At 40.9% G+C, this 14,113-nt stretch overlaps 1 protein-coding gene across 3 annotated transcripts in view; it reads left to right on the top strand.

Annotated features, from left to right (window-relative positions):
• The window catches only part of NCALD (neurocalcin delta), a 313,506-nt gene that overhangs the window by 60,480 nt on the left and 238,913 nt on the right, over positions 1 to 14,113 (top strand). Inside the window, exon 1 of one of the 3 annotated variants that reach the window (XM_037802656.1) lies at positions 11,900 to 12,078. The exons of the other annotated variants lie outside the window; for them this stretch is intronic. The gene's annotated coding sequence lies outside the window, so the exon portion shown is untranslated. Of the gene's footprint in view, positions 1 to 11,899; positions 12,079 to 14,113 lie in introns of those variants that run through there. 3 annotated transcript variants of the gene reach the window in all.

Below are 14,113 nucleotides of genomic sequence, written 5' to 3'. Positions count from 1 at the left end.
CATCAGGCTCTGCCCCGTTCATAGATGGGAGGTTGTAAGAGGTCTGGAAATGGAGAATAAGGTACTGACCAGAGAGCCATGATAAATATTTTCATTTATCTCAAGGTCATTTTTATGTGTGGCTTAAGACAAGAGAATTATGAGTAGTAACTAGAAATTATAAGAAGGCATGTTTTAGCTCATCACAAAGAAATTAAAATAATAGATAATAATGCTTTGGAAGGAAGTGATTCCCATTCATTGTAAGAGGCTGTGGTGAATTTCTTAGGTAGGAAGTAGATTTATAAGCCCAGTAAGATCCTTTTATCTTTAAGAGCCAATGAGACTGTGAACTACTATATCACACTCTTATCATGATTGACTCTTAGTGATATCTTTCCAGAGAGTTTCTCTCTGCTTGGGATTGCAGGCCTGGTAGGAACCATTAAGGGATATGTTTGTGATGGCCATATTTAGATTCACAATGATGTGGCTCATTGTTCCATCAGGGTGCTTTTTTTTTTCTTGATCCACTGCTAGATTTGCTTTTAGCTGCAGTATAGAACCGGGATATTTATTGGCTTACATAATGGCAAGTCCAGAAGAGGGACTAGCTTCAGGGTGGATTGATCCAGCATCTCAAAGATGTTATCAACACCCAGGTACTTTCCATCTTTCTGCCTGCCATTCCCAGTGCCAGTTTTATCCTGAGACCGTTCTGTCCCTCATTGTTGGTGTTGAGATGCCAGCAGCAATTGGGGTACCCTAAGGAATTGTTGGGGTGCAGAATACAGAATTGGAGAAGATGGTTTATGTAAAGGAGATGTAGGAAATGAAGTAGTAGAAGTAGGTATGATAAAATGAGAGGGTATTTTGAGAAACAGAAAGAGAAGTTTAGATATATGTGCTCAGTAATCCACAGGAAAGCTTCTTGGGTTCTGGAGAAGAGGCATGGAATAATGCAAAGTATGTTTAGGAAGTCTAGCCTGATGTCATTTCATATTGAATAGGTTTGAGTGCGGAAAGGCCATGACTTAAAAAAAATGTTTCATTCTTGAGGGTCTTTCAGTGATGTGTTGGAGTTCAGCCCAGCTTGTAAAAGCCAGTTGTTAAATTTTCAGCAATTTTGAATGCCCAATGTTAAAACATTGATGGCTTGAAATTGACCATGAGGGAGTATTTACACCATGTAAATTGGTGAATGCTATGGATCAAAGCTTTTCCCCTGCAGAAAGCCAGTATACTATCATACACTGGTATTGCTTAATATGTCCGAATTTCTTAATCTGTTCCAGGATTATGACAAATTCCATTAAATAAAAAGGAAAAATAAATTCTAACGCCACAATAAAAAAATGAGGAGGCCAATTATTAATGCTCTATAATATGCCTAATAATCTATTCCCCTCCATCCCAAAGGAATAGAGATTGATTGAGAATAAGTTCATTTCATTTGAAGAACCTCAAAGGAGTTATTCTAATCCAGTGCTTTTCAAACTTTAATGTAGATGTCAATCACCTGGGGATCCTGCTAAATGCAGATTCTAATCATTAGATCTGATGTAGCATCTGAAATTCTGCATTTCTAACAAGCTCCCAGGTGATGCCAGTGCTGCTGGTCTGAGCTCTAACCTCCTTCAGCCCTTCATTTGGTAGCCTGTGGAGGGAGAGAAGAGTAAGGATGGGAAGGCAGCTATTATAAGACAGAAGTATTAGATAAGATGGGTCCTTTCTCCTGCTGACATTTTGCAATGATGACAGGGAAATCTTTCCTTTTCATCTTATGGCCCCACTGGGAAACTGATTTGGTTAAGCCAAATAAATGGGCCCTTGGAAGGAGTTTTTTCAGGTGCCAGCTAGAGAAGCAGACTGTTGGAAGCAGTAAAAGTGATTGAAGCTAGTTATGGAACACACCAGCAGCCAGATTGGCTTGATTGGGTCAAGCCAATCAAGAAATTAGAGCAAGGTGAGTGAAAGAGATGATTTCCCTTTTTCTTTTGTGTTTATTTCTCTTGTAGGTAGATTGCATTCATCACAAAGAGATGAATGCAGACTCCCATAGTGAATTTGGAAGACCCTGCCATCACACAGCTTTGTCTATTAAGACACATTGTATTACTTTTAACCTTGTTACCCAGGAATCAGTTTTCAAGGTGAATGATTGCTAAGTCATTGAATTCAGTGTCACTGAGGAGATTACCATAGATTTTTGTGTTGGGAGGTGTAGGCTTCTGCATTTTTCTTGGAAATAGCAAAGTGGATGATCCAGTTTGGTCCCCTGCTTTAATGGTGTTTTTAAGAATCCTCTCTTTGGAGATAAACCAAGGTCTCCAAAATGACAGATTTTCATTCAGGATCAAGAAATTTCTAAAAACATCAGGGGAGAATGCCAGCTTTGATTGCTGTTGCTAAAATTTTCTTGGATTCTGTTCCAAAAAAGTCTTTCACTGTGGCCTAGGCCAAAGACTGTTAAGCTAATGCCATAGACTTTGTTTTGTCTCTGGTAATTAGGGTAGGAGAGAGCTGAGGTTCAGTGGAAAATGCAGTAATTCTGCAGAGTTGCCTGGAAACTAACTTTAAAAAGGTATAGGAAGCACCTGAAAATTGGAATAACCAAGCCCAAGTGATACTACAGTTGGCCTTTTTGAGATGCTGCTAAGGCAACGGTAGCTTTGTTTTCACCAATGAAACTAGCCATTGGGCAAGGCTGAAAAGCTTTAATCGTTCAATACCAATCATTAAAATTCATTGAACTATAATCCTGGAAGAGACTTCAGAGATGGTCTAACCCACACTCCATGATTTATGAACAATAAAGCTAAGGCTCCAAGAATTTATGGCTTGCCCAGAGTCACCAGTTATCTGGAGATAGAACCAAGCCAAGCTAAGACTAGAATGCAAGTCTTGATATTTTTTATTATACCACAGGATTCTTGGCTTACTGTGTGCCAGGTTCTATGCTAAATATTTTGTATTATTTCACTTAATTCTCATAAAAACATATATGGTAAGTACCATTTGTTCATTCATGCCACACATATTTATTAAATACCTATTATGTATCAGGTGCTGTCCTGGGTGCTGGGAACATGATCAGATTTACTGTACTCATAGTCTTATATTCTAATGGGAGCAATAGACAATGATTAAATAAACTAACAAATATGATCATTTCAGGTAATTATAAGTGCTGTGGTGAAAATAAAACATGATGGCATGATGAAGGGTATCTGAAGTACCTTTAAATTGAGGAGGTGACATTTGAGCTGAGACCTGAGTGACAAGAAGAGTGTTTCAGGCAGAGGAAACAGAAAGTGCAAAGTCCGAAGGAGGAAGGAGCTCGGTATATTCAAAGCATGGAAGTAAATTCAAGGTGGTAATAAAAGTGAAATAAGATAAGAACCATGAAATGTTCCTCAAGGCCAAGATGAGGAGTTCAGAAAAATTTGGAAAGACCTTTTATTATAAAAGACATTATTGGGAAATTGGGTGAATCTGAATGGGATCTGAGGATGAGAGGGAAATAATGTATTCATGTTAATTTCCTGATTTTGATAGTCATATTTTGATTATGGCATAAATACTCTAAAGCTTTCCTGGGGGTGATAAGGCATAATGCCAGCAGCTTACTTTCAAATGGTTCAATTGCACTGGTTTTTTTTGCCACTTTTCTATATATTTGGACTTGTTTCAAAATAAAAAGCTAAAAAAAATTAAAGAAAAGGAAGGCTAGAAGGTTAAGGGATTATCATCCCACGTATGCTTTACTGCTGTATTTAAAATAAAACCTTGTTACGAAGCGTGTTGGCTCTGAAACCAGATTGCCTGTGTGTGACTCCCAGTTCTAAATGTACTCAGGTAAATTATTTATTCTTCCTGTGTCTCACTTTCCTCTTCTGTCAAATTGCATGGGGGATAATAACCCATTTTATGGACGAAAGGAGAATTAGATGAAATGATCAGGCAAAGACCCTAGAACGTCCTAGCGTATGATAAACAGTCAACAAATATTAGCTATTATTCTTATTATTCCATAAGTAGGTCAGATATCTTCTGTGTAATTTAGCCTCCTCTGTCCTATAATAACCCCTCCTCCCCCCGAATGAGCTCTAAATGTTTACTTTATACCAAACTCTTCCCTATGCTCAGTGGTATTATAACTAAGCTCTAGTTTATCTGACTGATTATGCTCTAAAAGTAAATTCCCACAAGATTATGGTGATGGGATTATAGACTTTCCTAAGAGCTGCTGGGGAAGCTGTCATTCCATCTTTGGCCAACTGGACATAACTGTGAGATTTGGCCAGACCAAAACATGTTGACGGCTAGTGCCCACAGCCAAGACTGTGGAAGGCCAAAAGTTCGTTTCTCTGGGTTTGGAATTCAGAATTGCTCATTGCAATTCCATTTTTAGAACTGGAAAGAACCTTGGAGGTTATTGGGTCTAACTCTTTCATTTTATGGGTGAGGAAATTGAGGCCCAGAAAGATGAAAGATGCCCCAGGTAGGATCACCCTACTGGAGTTTGAACCCTGAGATATGTCAACACAGAAGTAAAATAGTTTAGGTGATGCTGAGTTCCCATGAGAGAAAACACATGAGAAAATTGTTTTTGGAGGAGAAACACATGACTATCAGGCGGTGGCTAGAGGAATTTACCAGATTCTAGGTATGGGCCTCTGGGGTGGGGTGCCCTGACCTATTGCATCACAGCCTGGGGGCTCCTTTCCAGAAGCCTAGAGGGAAAACCTCAGCTCAGGAACCCTCCAGCTCTGCTCAGGAGATTGTACAATGTCTCCCACACCCCACAGACAAAGTGCTACCTAATCTTTCAATCAACATCACTATTTTCCCGCAGGCTCTTGCATAACAGGATGAGGTGTCAGGCCCTTAGCTTTGGATCCTGACTAATGTCTTCTGATTAAATGGTTGAGTCAAATTCCTCAAGTTTTCTGGTCACTTTGTGTCCATTCCACAGTTTAGGAGACTCTAACTATTTTTGGTAGGAAAACAAATATCCTCCAGGTTGCCAGTGAGCCAAGACACATTCTAATTCATTATACACCAAGATACAAGGCCCTAAAAATAGGGAACTTGCTTTAATGTTTCGTTTGGCATCAGGATGCTAAGTTCATATTAACTGCAGTCAGTATTTTAGACTGATTTCATTTGATTTCCTGGGTATTATGCTCTTTGGCTGTGGAGGGCAACTTGTTGCTTATCTTCATCTCTGCTTGGCTCCAGATTAAGGCTTTGTGTACTAAAAAAATAATAATTTTTCATTTCACCACCCATCTGTTTAATAATTATTTTCCCTTTTCTTTTTTTAACTCACTTGTTATGCTAACATTACTGTGTCTAAATAGAATGTCTATATTTGCACAGTTCATTTTAAAACTTTTTTTCTTGTTTGTTTAATTAGAATTTAGAGTATGCCAGAAACAGATCCCTCTCAATAATTCAGGAATCAAAATTACTTTGATAAATCCCAGTTGGTTAATGAGAGTGTCTGTATTTATCTCTGATATACAGTAAAGAAGAAACTTTTCATTTATCTCTTTGGGGGACAAAAATCACTAAATTTTAATTTAAATATTACTTAAGAATTTAGCTTTTCTCCTATTGATATCTCTATATTTTATTAAGCTGCAAAAAATCAACTTTGGGTAAAATGCGTTTTGAGAATGAAAGTGAAAGACAATTGTTACATGATTATATCCTTCTTGCTGGGCAACGATGGTGTGGGTAAAGTTAAAAGGTTTTCAGTCTTATTCAAGTGTGTTCTTTCAACCATTTTCTTTGCTCAATACTGTGAGGTTAAGTAGGGGACTACAGAATTAACTGATTTTCTATATTGTTTCTTGACTCTTGATTGTCATCCAATTAAGTCTTTCCGTAATATATATATAACATACTCATACACATACCTGTATTGTTACAAATTTACACCAAACTGCCTTTGGTGTGTATTTGTAATACCATATGTAATTTAGAGACAATTGGAGTTAACAATTATTATGAGTTTGACAGCTCCACCAGCTGTGTTTAGATAAACTCTTCGAGAAACTGGTTTGAGTTGGTTCACTTAAATGTAGTCATTTGACTCACATCCTAAAACATGTTACCTAAAACATGATACTTGACCTGCAACTAGCCTGTGATTTTCCTGTTTTCTGGCTACAAAAGATTGAAAACCATGATTCATGACGCAGCACTGACCGGCCTGAGCCTCTTTGGGCGTGAGCGATGCTCCATTAACGTCTATGATTTATCCATTATATCAACTGTAGGGTTTTTGGTACTTTTAAATTGTAATATAATTTCAAACTTACAGATAAGTCTCAAGAATAGTACAAATTATTCTCCAAATAATTGCATTTATTTGCTTTCCCTCTCTCTCTCTCTCTCACCCTCTCTCCTCCCGCACCCCCACCCTGAGTGTGTGTGTATTTTTTTCTGAAGTATTTGAGAGTAAGTTGGAGTCACCACACCCTATTGTCCTTAAATACTTGAGTGTATATTTCCTAAGATCTAGAACATTCTCTTTCATAACCACAGTACAATGACCAAAATTAACAAACTTAACATTAATACAATACTATATCTAATACAGAGCATAGATATGAATTTTGTCAATTGTTTCAATATCTTATAGCTATTTTAGTCCATTATGATTTAAAATACTAAGTTTTGGTTTTGCTACTTCTCTGTTTGCTTGGCCTTTTTAAATTTCTTTTTCTCATTATCACACTTCATTGAACTGAAAGTATATAAATGTTTTTTTTTGTTTTGTTTTGTTTTGTTTTGTTTTATGGTTTCCAAACACTGCTTTATGTTTTACTGAAAGCTTTTGGAAGTATGTGAGTCCAGGTTATCTGAGGGTAGGGTCTGTTGTGTTGTTAAACTTTATATCGCCTAGAGCTCTAAGGAATGTGTAGCTCACTGCCTCTATTTGTTAAATGAGCAAATGGATAACTGAACAAACACAAGTCTAATTTTAGATCCCAAATGCCTCAGGTTCCTAATTATTAATGACCCTGGATCATTTTTCATGAGTCTTCAATGGCCCCCTTATTCTGTGGTCTCTGCTATAGCCCCAGGAAGTCTGCACTTTTTAGTGAGATTGAATATGCACATAATTTACCCCTCCCCACAAAAGGGGTATTTTGTGGACTCTATGGAAGGCACTTCCCTTCTGTTTCCCCAGGGTGCACATCTTCCTTCATGTTATAAATATAAAACCTGGCCTATGGATTTTTTGTCCTTCCTGTAAATTCTTATTTAATCAATTACTGTAGAGATTTGGGGATACTTTTTCATTATAGTTCTTCTTTACTCTCATGGTATTTATTGATGCTGCCATTTATTCACTCACTGAAAGAATGGCCATGATTTGAAAAAGGACAGGGGTAGCCATGGGGTAGATGGAAGATCTCTGGTCTCAGAGTCACATGATCTGAGTCAATTTTTCCTCCCTTATTGGCTGCTTGTGTGGTCTTGGGCATGGGCCTACGAGCTCCATATTGCAGATAACTGAGGCTCAGAAGGCGTCAAGGACTTGGGTGAAGTCATAACCAGACTATTATAGAAACAAGACTCTTATCCCAGCTCTGCTACTTACCAGATCAAGGGTTAACTTTCCTGGAATAATCATTAATGAAAACATTAATTTAATATTCTAAGTAAGTTCATAAGTCTAATTAAGTAGAGCACTTAGAGCTATGCTTAGCACATAGTAGGTGAGAGAGAAAGAGAGAGAGAGAAATAATGGAAAAAAAAAAAAAAGGATGGGGGTTCCAAGGAAAAGAAAAGCAGAGGGAAGGCAAGCCAGGAGAGGTCAGGGGAAACAAGAAGGGGCCTCAGGACTGAGAAAATTTCTGATTTTCATTTGGTGCAACCTGCCTGAGAGGGTTACTCCCTCAGGAATTTTCAAGGTAGAAAATGGTTCTAGTTGGAAGGAAGTGCTGCCATAGTCTGTCGGGCACCTGTGATGTCCAAATCACCACCCTAATTGTTGCAAAATGTGGGTGAGTTGGAGATAGGCTCTGTCCTGATGCCCCTGTTGGCTCCTTCTGTTTTGGACCCACCATGCCCTATGACTCACTTCACAATAAGCTTCCCTGCATAAACTGCTTAGCCAGTGTCTGCCATGTTGGCTAGCCTGTAACACTCAGGAGGGCCAGCATGTGGGTCTTTCTCATCATGGTGTCTACAGATTCTATTGCGAGTGCTCACAAAATGTTTGTTCCAAAAGTAAGAGTAAGACAAGTTTATAAACACCTATAAAATAAGGCCTAGCAGAAGGAGCACCATGGCTGAAGGAGTCAGGGTTGGCTTTGTGTCCACAGAACTCAGAGAAGGTGGCATCTGAGATAGCTGGGATGTCAGGAGTGCACTGACAGGCAGACATGGTGGAGAGGGGACAGGAACTCCTGAGCAAGTGGGCAGGGAAAAGAGGAAGGGCCCTCAAATGGGGAAGCTCAGTGTTTTGGGGGAACAGGGGTTGGGGTTCCATCAAGTAGCAGACCAAAATGTGCAGCTGCTCTGAGCAGGCCCATATTTTGTGTCCCTTCACAATTATTATGTAAGTATTTTTTGATATATATTTAGTGAGGGAGAGTATAAATTGATTTCCTATTAATAAAAGTTCTATACCCCTTCTTTTATGTTTTAAACCATGTGCCTTACCCTTTCTCCTCTTTTTTAACCTTTTCCAAAACCAACTCCACCTGTACAATGTGTAGCAATGTGTGAACAACGTGGGATGTCCCGAAAAGGCAGAATAAGTTGGGGAAGAGCATGGAGTCTAGCACTGGACCTGGTGCTATCACTGTTGAGGGTTGAATTGTGTCCCTTTCCTAATCCCTGGTACCTGTGAATATGACATCATTTAGAAATAGGGTCTTTGCAGATGTAATCAAGTTAAGATGAGGTCATACCAAAGTAGGCTGAGCCCTGACTCCAATGACTGGTGTCCTGATAAGAGATGAGGACACATAGACATGGAGACACAGGGAGAACAGCGTGTGAAAACAGAGATTGGAGTGATGTATTTACAAGCCACGGCATGCAAAGGATTGCCGGTAACCACCAGCAGCTACAAGGCAAGGAAGGGTCCTCCCCTAGAGCATTCAGAAAGAGCATTGCCTTGGTGACACTTTGGATTTCAGACTTCTGGCCTCTAGAACTGTAAAAGAATATATTTCTGTTGTTGGAAGCCACCAAATTTGTGGTACTTTGTTACAGAAGCAATAGGAAACTAATACAATCGCTTACTAGTTGTTTGACCTTGGACAAGCCACTTAACCACTCCGCACATTAGTTTCTTCATCAGTAAAATGGGGATAATAATAGTATCTATCTCATAAGGTTGCTGTGCAGATTAAAGAAGTTTATATTTGTAAATTTCTTACAACTGTACCTGGTACGTTATCCATGTGCTCTAAGTGTTAGTGATTACTATTACGTAACAGTTTAGAGAAGAGAAGGAGAAAGCTGGAATCATTTCTCCTGAAATGATTTGACTGTTCATCCAGACCTTGCTTCTTCCCTTTGCAGCTGCTGGGTTACCTTCCCCTTTCTCTTCCCTTCCCACACTCAGCCTGCCTTCCTCTGCTTTTCTCTTCACTTCCCTCCTCTGCCCCCCACCTTGGGCCACTCAGTCCTTAACTCCAAACTTATAGACCCCTCTCCCCTCAGTCTCTGTTGAATCCTGTCTCTTGAATAACAAAGACTTTATAGTGACAATGGAGATTTTTCTTGCATTTGTTTACATTCCTTTATTTATGTACCTTTTATGGACCACATCTGGCTCACCTGCCTCTTAAGATGACTCTGGAAGTGAAGGAGAAGAGAGTAGCAGGAGCAAGGCAGACAAGGGCCGATGGAGTTAGATTATGGACAGACTTGAGGAGCCCACACTTAGTTTCTTTGGCAGTAGGGAGCCACTGAAGATTTTTGAGCAGAAGAGCAGGCACAAGATAGGCATTTAGCAAATAGTTCTCCAGGTATGATTATTCCAAGACCCTCTGCTTCCAACAAAGGATAAGCCAGTCACAATGCTATATGACAAAGATGACTGTGCTCCTTAAAATCTGCATAGTCATTTCATAAACAGCACCACTCCCCTTCCATTAAGGGCCTGCCTTGAGGAAGGCTCTGTGCCGAGCCCTAGTTCTCTACAGGAATGGTTTTTTAAGCTGTTTTTCTTGTTGGACCTCCTTGTGATCTCTGATCAGTCATTCTAAAAATAGCAGGATTTCCTTGGCTGTTTTGAAGAGCAGAGTGATAATCACACTGACATCTTTGTTTTACAAGCCATTTAGCGCAAGGTAGATTTTTGTCTGAGCCTCGGCATTTGTCCAGGTTAGAGACAGAGATCTGACAAAGATGGCTGGATTAAGATCAGTGGCTTAAGAGCTATCAATGACCCTTGGTTTTCCTCTTGAAACCTTCAGTGGAACTTGTCCTTTCTACAGAGTTCTTTAAGATGGGAAGAGAGCCAGCAGTCAGAAATTCCCAAAGTGAGGACCAAGTCTCCATCAGCAATGGCTGTTATTCACCTGGTGACAGATGAAGTGGGTGACAGAAGGGGTGAACTGCTGCCCCATATCCACTTCAGATTCAAAGAGATGCCATTCTTCCAAATGTGAATGTGTGATTGTCCTGACAGCTCACTTCTGCCTAGCGAGGAAGCTGTGGCTGGGAATGCTGCAGAAAAGCTCCTGGGAGAAATTCCGGCTCATTGCCAGAGATCCAGGATGTTCAGCCACTGAAATGCCCCAAAACCTGCAGGGATGAGGAAGAAAAGGAAGACAGAAAGGGAAATTGGGAAAAGGAAGGTGTTATTTTTAAAAAGAAGCCTTGCCTGTTGCCTCCTAACAGCCAGTTCTTTCAGACACATCTGCCCTGACTGGCAGCAAGCAAGCCCACACGAAGGTCCAGGCCCTTATCTTGACAAGCTGGAGAGCTCTTTGCTACTTTAGCACTCTGGGGGAAAATAGCCCCAGAAAACTTCTCAGTGCTGGCCACACTTAAATTTCTCTCTCATCATCTCAACATTCAGCCCCAAATGTCTCCCCTTGTGTTCCTTTTGCCTTCTCTTCAGCCCGGGTATCTTAGGTGTTAAGTTCTGCCTTCAGCTTCTTTGGACTTTTGGAGCTGATGAAGAGCCCCCTTAAGAGGTCACTGATAACAAAGTGAGCTCAGCAGCTACGATCAGACAGGAAGAGGGAAATGTGTCCTTGCGTGTCAACATTAGAAACCATTTCTCCAGGAATGAGGACTGAATTTCTGTAATCAGCATTGCCTGCAGTGACCTTGCCTAGGGCCTGAGCCAGAGAAACCAGCAGGTAAAACAGAATGTGGTTCTGCAAGCTGAGGACCTTTGGAAGATGAGGGAACAGGGAGATGCTGGAATCAGGGAGAGACAGCAGAGTTTGGCAAAGGAGAGGTGTTAGCAGGCCTCATAGATTTTCAGCCAGTCTAATGTGAGATGGAAGCAAATGCAAGAAGATGGGAACTGCTAGTAATTTCATTTTAAAGATTCGGGGTCTTGTGTAACTCACATTTGTGTTCTTTGCATTGACAAGATTGAGCACTCCCAGTTGCCTTGGTAATGGAGGGTGCAAGAATGGCAGCTGTCTGGCGCTTTCTCCCAGATACACTCAGTAGCCAGTTGCTACTTGCTCTCCTTCCCAGTGTTTTCTAGGGATGCTAAGAAGCTCTTGAATCTAACATTGTCTTCTGAAGAACTTACTCCTTTTTGCTGAAATGACCAAAAAATTCTTGTTATCTGGAATAGAAATAAGGTCTTTAAACAATGCAAAATAGATTAATTACTCTCCTTTCTCTTGTTGAGTCTAGGCTTGGCTGTGGTCCCTTGATTTGGGGCTACATGTTCTAAGGAGAACTACAGGCCCAGTGTGGAGGGTGCTGGCTGCTTGGTTCCCACCAGAAGATGCCTGAGGAACATTGTAAAGCTGAACAAAAAGATCACAGATACTCTTGGGCCCAAGTTTGGTTATTTGTCCTAACTTGAAAATTAGGACACATATCCATCTTGTAAATTTAACCTTGGAAGACACCAAGGAAACTGAGGTCAGAGGGGTTAAGTGATTTAAGATCATTTATTTATTTGTTCAGGAAATAGTTTCTGAGTACCAGGCACTGGGAGAAATGTTAAAATAAATATGAATAAAGTATTTTAGGAGCAGTCCCAGTCTGCTCCAGTTATGTCCAGTGGCAGGCACAGGAGCCTTTTCAAACCCGGATCCCTCCAATCCAAAAGCTTCAGAAGCCCAGCTGAGGGATGAGACTGTGGGGTCTGGATTCCATCTTATGCCCTGAGACCAGCCTCTGGTGAGCCATCTCCCCCCAGATTCACGGATCTCAGCCTCCACTCTGAGTTCTTCCATATTTGCCCAGTCTTGACTGGATTTTGGTCTAAAATTGCTGAGCACCTCCCGGTTGCTCCCCACTTTCCCCCTAATAGAATACTTTTCCTGATAACAGCACATGTAGCTCTTCCTGACTTCTTCTACCAGCTGCCCACCAGTGTGCTGAAAGCTGGACCCTGATCTTTTTACCCACAGCCACTGGCTGGAGTCTTGGTTTCTGTTTGACTTGGACTGACTTCTCTGAACCACAACCCTGTCATGCCCAGAGAATCTTCTGCTGTTCTTACCCACCAGTTTGGAGCCTGGGATATAAATGCCTGTGGAGACTGGCTGTGAGGTTGCTATTCCCACTGATACGGTGATTAGGACTTGCCTGAGTGACCATCCCTTAGCCAGGATGGTCTTCCCCCCATCTGTTTTAGTTTTCTAGAGCTGCTATCACAAACACCACAGACTGGTTTGGCTTAAACAGCATGAATTTATTGGCTCACCATTTCAGAAGCTAGAAGTCCAAAATCAAGATATCAGCAAGGCTTGCTCTCTCCCTGAAGACTGTAGAGTTCAGCTGCTGGCAATCCTTGGGGTTCCTTGGCTTCCATATCTGTCTCTGGTCACATGGCACTATCCTCTCCTATCTGACTTCTGTGATTTCCTGGTTCTTGTTATAAAGCCACCAGTAATCCAGATTAAGACCCACCCTTATTCAGTTGGGGCACACCTTAACTAGAAATAACATCTTCAAGAGGCCATTTTTACATTGAGTTCCTACTCACAGGGACACAGATTAATATTAAAAACATATGTTTATTGGGGTACACGATTCCTCCTACCATACCATCTTAGCCCTGGCCCTGTGCTGTGTTTGCTTCCCACTTTCTGCTATGCTACCACTGCAGTCTTAGGTTAAAGCAGAAACTTTGGACAGTGTGGGATTTATTCTGCATGAGGGAATTGGGCAAAGTTTCCTAGAAGAAAGAGTCTGACATTGAGGCCAGCATGGGATTCCATGCCTACTGGGAAAATAACAAGTGGATCTGTGTGGCTAGAGTTTAGAAGATCATACAGCCAGTGTGTTGTGTACTCCAAGACCTTGGGCCAATCACCAGACTTCTCTTGCCCTCTGCTTGCTCAAGTGTTCATACACTCATTCAGCAAATATTAACAGTGTCCACAATGAGCCAGGCATTATGATAGATGCTGGGGATATATTGGTGAACAAAATCGTCAAAAACCCAATCTTTCATGGAGCATACACTCTGCAGCAGGGGATAAGGGAATATAGGAGGGAGATAAACAAAATAAATAAGTAAAATATGCTTAGGTTAGAAGGTGATAAGAACTATGGAGAAAGAAAAAGCTGAAAAGAAGGACAGTGATGATTGGTGAGGGTGATCTTTTGGAATGTTCATGGGATGGGTTTCAGGAAGACTAAAGACCTGAAGGAGGAAGGGAAGCACAGGGAGGAAGATATTTTCAAGAGGAGGAAAAAACAAATGCAAAGGCCCTGAGGCAGGAATTTATGAGCATGACTGAATTCTAGAGAAATAGCTGGGAGGCCAGTGAGGCTGAAGCAGAGTGAGTGAGGGGAGAACCAGATCAGGGAAGTGTTAGCAGAGGGGCAGGCAGGCCATAGAGGATGTTGTAAGCCACAGTGAATACTTTGGCTTTTGTTCTGAATAGGCTTGAAGCCATGGAGGGCTCCATAACATACGGAAAGACCTCTAGGGTTCTCTTCA

Source organism: Choloepus didactylus, chromosome 14 (genome assembly GCF_015220235.1).
Source record: "Choloepus didactylus isolate mChoDid1 chromosome 14, mChoDid1.pri, whole genome shotgun sequence".
Lineage (NCBI taxonomy): Eukaryota > Metazoa > Chordata > Mammalia > Pilosa > Megalonychidae > Choloepus > Choloepus didactylus.
This window is presented reverse-complemented; position numbering and strand designations above follow the sequence as displayed.